We start from the raw sequence: 8,810 nt of genomic DNA, 5'->3' as shown, positions 1-8,810 counted from the left end.
ACAAACCTTTCAGTAAATATAAAAAGGAAACTATAATTGAAACAATAAGTAACATTGCTTGGCGGGCTCATCTCCCTATTCCTCCTACAAAGTCAAGCACCATCTTCTTTGAGCAATTTGTAAATGAGCAGAAAACCAGTGACGGCAAACTTTCCTACACAAACACAGAGCTACATGCAAGTCTGTGTAGAGACACATTTCACAGTATAATGTGTTGCAAATCAGTTCTTACACAGCAAGAATGTAAATCTGCAGTATCCAGTCACTGAATTTGCAAGAACCAAGAACTCTGTGCTATCAGGAACACCACTTACAAGTTTTATTCGTATGACTGTAGAGATGGTAATGTTTTATATGAGCATCAGACTCAATTCATTTTCCATAATATCCTGTGACTACTAAAATCAAACTAGGAATTAGGTTTTTTATTTTTAAACAGGTGAACCAGAAGTACCATCTGTGAGTTTGAATTCCCTTCAAGACTTTTTGCCTCCCTATCCAAAACTTTTCTAACATCATCTACTCAGAAATGCCAGATGCTCCTTTGCAATTCACCACCTCTTTACTTATTCTACAACAGTCATTAAAAATCATTCTTCATTTTGGTTGCATTGTGCCTTTCATGTCCAGCTTCCACTTAGATTAATAAACTCACATTTTGAGGAAGCATTTTCTCACATTTTTGCGATAATTAATCTGCTAGCATAATACTCCAGTGAAAAGTTAAAAAGTAATTGTTTACAGTGGGTTTTGGTTCTGTCACATTTAACAGTAGCATCTTAGATACATCTTGACAACTGGTCTTATAAAGAGAGCAATTGGGTTGGAGTTGTGTTCTTAAACTTGCGGCTCCCTGGCACAGCCATGGAACACATTTATTTTTGGCTGTCAATAACTATTTTCCCTATTGCAAGAAGAGCAATACAAAGATACAGCATGGCAAGATGCTAGCATTGTGTTCAGTGTTTCTGGCAGAAATCAGCGGGGCTTTCTTATTTCCCTGGGGTCATCAGAAAGTTTAGAAAATATCCATTTATTTCATTAGAAAGTAATTAGAAAGTGGAAAAGATAATTTGGGGCTTCTGAGCTTTCTGTCATGCTATGTTTTGACATATGTAGCTGGACAACATTCAGGGTAGCGTTAGTCAGTCCTTCTTCACTTCACCATTTCTGGCTGCTCTCGCCAGGGCTGCGTCTCCCACCATTCACTGCTCTGGTGAACACCAGCGACTCACCATCACTGAGAGGAGGTTGGGAGACCAGCCGCCATGGACCTCCCCTGCAGGAGTGCACTGACCTCCCACGATCATCTCAGATGGAGGGACCAACAATTTCAGTAACTTGACACTACTACAGCTATTTGCCATTTTCAGCTTGGAACAAAGCTTTTACCTCAGTTTTACCACATTTACTTACAGACCTTCAGCAAAACACAACCAGCTTTGTCTAACATTTAGTTACTAACCTCTGCCAATATTCCAGTAGCTGTCAGTATTTGTGACTCCATTATATGATTTTTCCTGGTTTTAGAGGAACTAATATTAAATGTAAGTCTGTTGCACTAGAAATTAATGTTAATATTCTTTCTTGTAAAGCAAATATCTTTTTTGCAAATCACATAGAGGTCATAGCAATTGAAACTGATGTGATATAAAGATGATCAGGTATGTACTTCTAAGGTATGACTTGGTACAGTCCCTGTATATATAATAGAACTAAATAAACAAAAGAAAAGCTATTAATTGAGTTATAACAGATGCAGATATGAATGTGAATATGGACTTCTACCTCTTGGATTTCTTTTTCGGTTGTATGACAGAGAAATTAGTCTAATACAGACATATTATTATTCTATTCTCACAATAGTTTACTTGAGAGGTGCATAAGCTTCTTGGCTAGTTCTTTTCACTATTAGTTCATTTATTGTATTTTTATTTTCCTGAAGTATCTATAATAGTACAAGAGGGGAAAAGGATAAAAAAAAATACAGTTACCAAAAGAATTACTAAGATATGTATACAACTACACTAAGGAGAAAATTTTCATTTATATATAGCATGACAACAAGAATTCATGGTGCCAAATGACCTTGATGGATATCTAACTTCTGCCTTCACCAAAAGTTTTTATTTGCAAATGCAGCTTCACTGTAGAGTCAAACATGTTTTAATGTTACAATTGTGTTAAAAAGCTCAAAACTCTGGTGTCATAAACAGTTTTTCAATACAGATTAGCTGATCATAGTCCCTGAAAATCTGGCCAACATGATAGAAATAAATCATTGATGTAGGAATTCCTAAGAAACAGTGAAAGGCAGAATGCTTCTCTTCTCTTCTCTTGCAACATTGTTTTGCCTCTTCAGCACTCCAGGACTCCTTTTAGTGGTTTTAATACAATCATGTTATTTTTCAGTATTTGTACCTCTTCAGCAAAACTAATTTGTTGAGTGTTTTCCTATCTTCCTTTGGAGTATGTTTCTGAGAGCATAACATCATTTGGAGTTCAGGGTGTGTTACACCTCACAAATCACCTTGCAGAGCATACATTTTTATGGGTGGCATCTTCATATGCTACAGTGAGCAGTGTAATAAAATGCCCTGAATACAATCAACAATTTTTCATAAATCTTATCAGCACAAGAGCCTTTATTACAACCTTTGTCTTAAAAAATACTCAGTTTCTCAGAAGCCTATTTTGGGTTTATTCTAACCTTGCTACGTATCAAAGTACAAGGATGAAGCTTTGTTCCTGCTGTCAAGACAACCACTGCCTCTTCAGCAGAAGGGAAAAAAATCAAAGACTTGTAAAATGCCAGTTGAATTTGAACCTGAAGGCCACAGTCTCTGAGCACACCTGGTACTCCCTACAAGAGCAGGATACTCAAGAAAATTGAGGCTTCAAATGAGCTTCCATATAACAACCTATAATTTCTTTTCAGGGAGTGGGGAAAATGTTAAAGGAAAATTCAGCATGACAGTCCCTTTGCTGAAGCGTGAGGAGGAGTTCAAGATGATCTTCAGAATGCTGCAAGACAAAAGCCTCATTACATATAATAACTGCTTACCAGTATGCCAGATTCATAACAAGCTTCCTCTGCCAATTTTACTCTATCATTATACGAAGAGGTGATTAAATTATTTGACAAATCAACTTCCCTGTGCAATATGGAGTTATTGACCTCAGATAGAACAGAGCAAGGTTAGGTAATGAAGGGGGCTAAGAGGCATGGCAACTTTAAAATGGCAATATTTGTCCAAAACTTGGCTACAATACACAGGAAATATTCAAGGTAACTAGTGAGCTGGTATGTATTTGAAAATGAACAAATGTATGTTGTGACATGATACGGCGTGCCAGCCTTCAGACACCACCTTGCATGTATTGCTTCCTCCCTCTTTTGCAGATAGAGGAACTCTCCCATATTTGATGTTCCCGGTCTTCCCTGTGTCTCCACAGTAGTTTGGTGTGACAATGGCTTTCGGGGTCTGCTCAGACTGAGTGAGGCTGCCTGGGCAATTCACAGGAGGCTGCTCAGTGTGAAACTTCTTTGCCCCTCTCCAGGTGTCTGGAACAAGAGAGCAGCCATGCCATGGCTAAAAATACATGGGCCGTACTAAAAGTACAGATGGTTGCAGCACAGCAGCTGGCCACATACCTGGTCCCATTTGGTTTACCAGTGCAGACATAGCCAATCTTTTCCACTTTACCATTTCAAAAGACATTTCTCCTATAATCAGGAGAATCCTGTAATCCCTCATTGCCCATTTGCAGTCTTTCTTTTGAGGGGCAGGAGGTCCACACCAATTACCTTTTTTATCCTGCTGAAAATATTTGCAGTCTCAAATCCTGCAACAGGAAAAATGTGACTGAGAGCAAAAGAGATGTCTTGAATTACACTAGCTGAATTTTCTACGCTGAAACGTTCTTACTCAAGTGAATATGACTAAGGTTTATTCAGAGTTCAGGCTCTGTGGAAGTGCAAATAAGGCCACATGCAAAGGTCACTCCTGATAAGCAGCCCCACTCTTGGTGAAGTCATCAGGAGGTACCATTTCAGGGTCAGCTTCTGCACAATACCGACCTACTGTGTTGTAAGAAATGAACAGCCTCAGTGTGAGCCAGCAGTTTAAGTGGGATGAAGACAGGTAAAAGCAAAAGTCAGGCTGGTACAGCAGTGTTCTGACAGTGTCCAGAACTAAGCTGCATAGCCCCTGGTACAGCTATATTTCAAATTAGCAAATAAGTGTGGAAGAATCCTCATCTGGAGCCTGAGTGGGGCATTGTTCCCTCCACCTGCAAGTGAACATACGATCCTGACTGTGGCCATAGCTGTCTTCTCCAGGCTCAGCAGATTGAACAGATGCTTCCTCATTCCCCTATGCAATGCACTCCCAAGGACCCCCACTGGCCTCTCCAAAACTCTTCTGCTTCATCCCTCACCTTAGGTGGTGGGCAGCCACCAATCTCCCAGGCTGTATAAAGGGAATCATAACTTTTCTGACTCATTTGCATGACCTCTTGGCCAGCCGAAACAAAACTGCTATCCAAAGCAGGTGCTGCCAATAATTGGCTCTTTCTAAAACCCATGGGTTGAGTGTGAAAATGGTACTACATATGCTAATTTCTCACTATAATATGTGCATGAACTATTCTCTTCTAAATCCTTTATTTTGCCACGAGTGCTTTGTTTTGAAAATCCCACGCTGTGTGGTTTCACACAGGCTCTGCTGTGCTTTCCTCCATACTGTGTTTCAGGGCTGGTGCCTCCCACCTCCCCTTCTGTGTATAGCCACAACCAGTCTATCATTGTATGATATATGTGCACATTATAAAAGTAGAATCTGGAAAGCACAGTTCAGTAGCAGTTTTTAAAAATATGTCATTGAAATTGAATGTCCTGCTTTTCTTACTTGTTTTTATCTCAACTTTTCATCTCTACTACCTAAAATACTAATTACATTATTCACTTGATCTAAACCATAGTTCAACTATTAAATGGAGTATATGGGACTCTTTTCTGTCTGTTTCCTCTTTCTATTTTATGTTTAATTAAAAAGATACCAGGAAAGAGTCGGGTTTTATAGAGCATTTATAATCTTAGCCATAAACTTCCTAACCTTTTACGAATCTCAAATAACTATCTACTTCCATGTCCATGAGACTGTCACACAGGCTATCATTTTCTCACCTCTTTAGAACATCTCCACCCTCATCCACAGGTAACAACTCCCATTGCCTGTCTACTTGACTAACTGATTAAAACTTTTATGTTAAACTCAGACTAATTGTTCTCAAGCAGTCCTTGCTCTGTGTGTTTCTAAAATCACATGCATGCCAACAGTCATAATCATTTCCAGCTTTTTTAAGTCTTTCCAATTCTGTAAGTTGCAATATTAACTTATGTTATCATTCTTGATTTATTGTGTCTATGATGTTCAGAATCCAGCAGGAAACAAAAAAAAAATTATTTCCAGACTTGTATTTTGAAGGAACTGTATAGGTCTTCCTTGAAAATCAGGACTGAAACATCAACTGTTGTTTAAAATCAGGACTAAAACATCAACTGCTGTTTCATGGAAGTGTTTTCTCTGTAACTGATTGTTTCTCAGCTCTCTGTATTAATTAATTCCTGTTTGTTGTGACTATATTCTGTAAAAGTGTTTGACATATTGGATGGGAATGTTATATGAGTGATACACTCCTGGATTCTGGTGATGTCCTTGTGAGATGCATTTACCATGGTAGTTATGGAAATCTTGTACACACATATTTCTTGGGTTTGATTGTGTGGTTCTCCCAAGGACAGATTCATTCAATACTTGTTGATTTGCAAGAATTTTGTTCTTGATGACAAGTTTGGTGAGATTAGGAGATGTGCCAAAGTTGACAGAGGAGGTGTTGGGAATATATATTTCAGGACTTTTTTTTCTCAGAGTACGGGCTGTAATTATGTAAAAGACTTTCTATAGAAAATCTGTATATGACTGTACATGATTACTAGGAATACATGACTTAAGGGAATGGTGCTTTTTATGTTGTAAACAGCTGGCAAAGTCAGAGATTCAGTTTATTCATCCAGAGGTATTCTTTAAGGGTCACTGGTGCTCTTTAGCTTGCTAAGTCAAAAAGCTTTTCCCAAACAAATCTAAGGCCTTCACAATGTCACCTGATATCTCAGCTGCAAATTACAAATTTTTCAGCATGTTTTGGAAAAACTTTGATTCTGTGGGAGTAAATTTGTGATATTTTCAATGTAGTCATTTGTATGTTGTCGTTTTCTTGATGATACATGATGTCTATAAAGGGTATCTGGATGTAAGAGTACTCCAGACAAAGACAGAGGAAATGATTAACTGATGGTAGAAAACTGAAGTCAATATTTTTAGGTGATGTAATCAAACTTTTCGTCTGAACTATGCATGCCCTGATTCATCCAGAATGCTACTCAGGCACTACTAACAAGTACCTTCAAAGGACACTTTGAATCACAGAATCATCTAGGTTGGGAAAGATATTAAAGATCATCCAGTCCAACCATTAACCTAACACTGACAGTTCCCAACTACACCATACCCCTCAGCACTATGTTGACCCTACTCTTAAACACCTCCAGGGATGGGGACTCCACCACCTCCCTGAGCAGCCCATTTCAAAGCCTAACAACCTGTTCTATAAAGAAACTCTTTCTAATATCCAGTCTAAACCTTCTCTGGTGCAATTTGAGGCCATTCCCTCTTGTCCTATCGCTTGTTACTTGGTTAAAGAGACTCATCCCCAGCTCTCTGCAACCTCCTTTCAGGGAGCTGTAGAGGGCGATGAGGTCTCCCCTCAGCCTCCTCTTCTCCAGACTAAACACCCCCAGTTCCCTCAGCCGCTCCCCGTACAACCTGTGCTCCAGACCCTGCACCAGCTTCGTTGCCCTTCTCTGGACACGCTCGAGTCATTCAATGTCCTTTTTGTAGTGAGGGGCCCAAAACTGAACAAAGGAATCGAGGGGCGGCCTCACCAGTGCCGAGGACAGGGGTCAGATCCCTTCCCTGTCCCTGCTGGCCGCGCTATTGCTGACACAAGCCAGGATGCCATTGGCCTTCTTGGCCCCCTGGGCACACTGCTGGCTCCTGTTCAGCCGGCTGTCAATCAACCCCCACAGGTCCCTCTCTGACTGGCAGCTCTCCAGCCACTCCTCCCCAAGCCTGTAGCGCTGCTGGGGGTTGTTGTGGCCCAAGGGCAGCCCCCGGCATTTGGCCTTATGGAAACTCCTCCAGTTGGGCTCAGCCCATGGCTCCAGCCTGTCCAGGTCTCTCTGCAGAGCCTCCCTGCCCTCGAGCAGATCAACACTCCCACCCAACCTGGTGTCATCTGCAAACTGACTGAGGGTGCACTCGATCCCCTTGTCCAGATCATCAGTAAAGATGTTAAACAGGAGTGGCCCCAAAACCGAGCCCTGGGGGACACCACTCGTGACCGGCTGCCAGCTGGATTTAACTCCGTTCACCACAACTCTTTGGGCCCGGCCATCCAGACAGTTTTTTACCCAGCAAAGCGTGTGCCCATCCAAGCTGTGAGCAGCCAGTTTCACCAGGAGAATGCTGTGGGAAACGGTGTCTAAAGCCTTACTAAAGTCAAGGTAGACAACATCCACAGTCTTTCCCTTATCCAATAAGCAGGTCATCTTGTCATAGAAGGAGATCAGGTTTGTCAGGCAGGACCTGCCTTTCATAAACCCATGCTGACTGTGCCTGATCCCCTAGTTGTCCATTATATGACTTTTAATGGCACCCGAGATGACCTGCTCCATGACCTTCCCTGGTACCAAGGTCAGACTGACAGGTCTATAGTTTCCTGGATCCTCCTTTCTGGCTTGTTCTGTAGATGGGTGTCACATTTGCCACCCTCCAGTCCAATGGAACTCCCCAGTTAGCCATGACTTCAGGTAAATCATGGACAGCGGCTTGGTGAGCACATCTGCCAAGTCTTTCAGCACCCTTGGGTAAACCCATCCAGTCCCACAGACTTGTGTGCATGCAAGCGGTGCAGCAGGTCTCTGACCACCTCCCCTTCAACTGTGCTGACCTCATTCTGCTTCCCCTCCCCATCTCCCAGCTCATGAGGCTGGGTGTCCAGGGAACAGCCAGTTCCACTGCTAAAGACTGAGGCGAAGTAGACGTTGAGCACCTCAGCCTTTTCCTCATCCTTAGTTACTATGTCTCCCTCTGCATCCAGTAAAGGAGGGAGATTTTCCCTAATCCTCCTTTTGTTGTTAATGAACTTATAAAATCACTTTTTGTTATCCTTAAGAGCTGTAGCCAAGTTGAGCTCTAGCTGCACTTTGTGTCTCCTAGTATTCTCCCTGCATAACTTCACTACATCTTTATAGTCTTCATGAGAGACCTGGCCCCTCTTCCAAAGGCAATAGATTCTCCTTTTGTTCTTGAGATCCAGCCAAAGGTCCATGTTTAGCCAGGCCGGTCTCCTTCCCTGCCTGCTTGTTTTTCAGCACATGGGAACAGCCTGCTCCTGTGCCTTTAAGACTTCTCTCTTGAAGTATGCCCAGCCTTCCTGGACTCCCATATCCTCCAAGGCAGCCTCCCAAGGGATTTTGTCAGTCTTTTGAACAGGTCAAAGTTAGCCCTCCAGAAGACTAAGGTGGCAGTTTTACTAACCCCTCTCTTTGTTTCTTGAAGGATCAAAACCTCAATCATCTCATGATCACTGCACCCTAGACAGTCTTCAACCTTTACTTCCCCCACAAGCTCTTCCCTGTTCACAAGCAGCAGGTCCAGGAGGGCACCTTCCCTGGTCGGCTCACT

The sequence above is a fragment of the Athene cunicularia genome, assembly GCF_003259725.1.
Source record: "Athene cunicularia isolate RWA chromosome 3 unlocalized genomic scaffold, athCun1 chr3_part1, whole genome shotgun sequence".
Classification (NCBI taxonomy): Eukaryota; Metazoa; Chordata; class Aves; order Strigiformes; family Strigidae; genus Athene; species Athene cunicularia.
The sequence above is the reverse complement of the archived record's forward strand: the minus strand, read 5'-3'. Positions refer to the sequence as shown.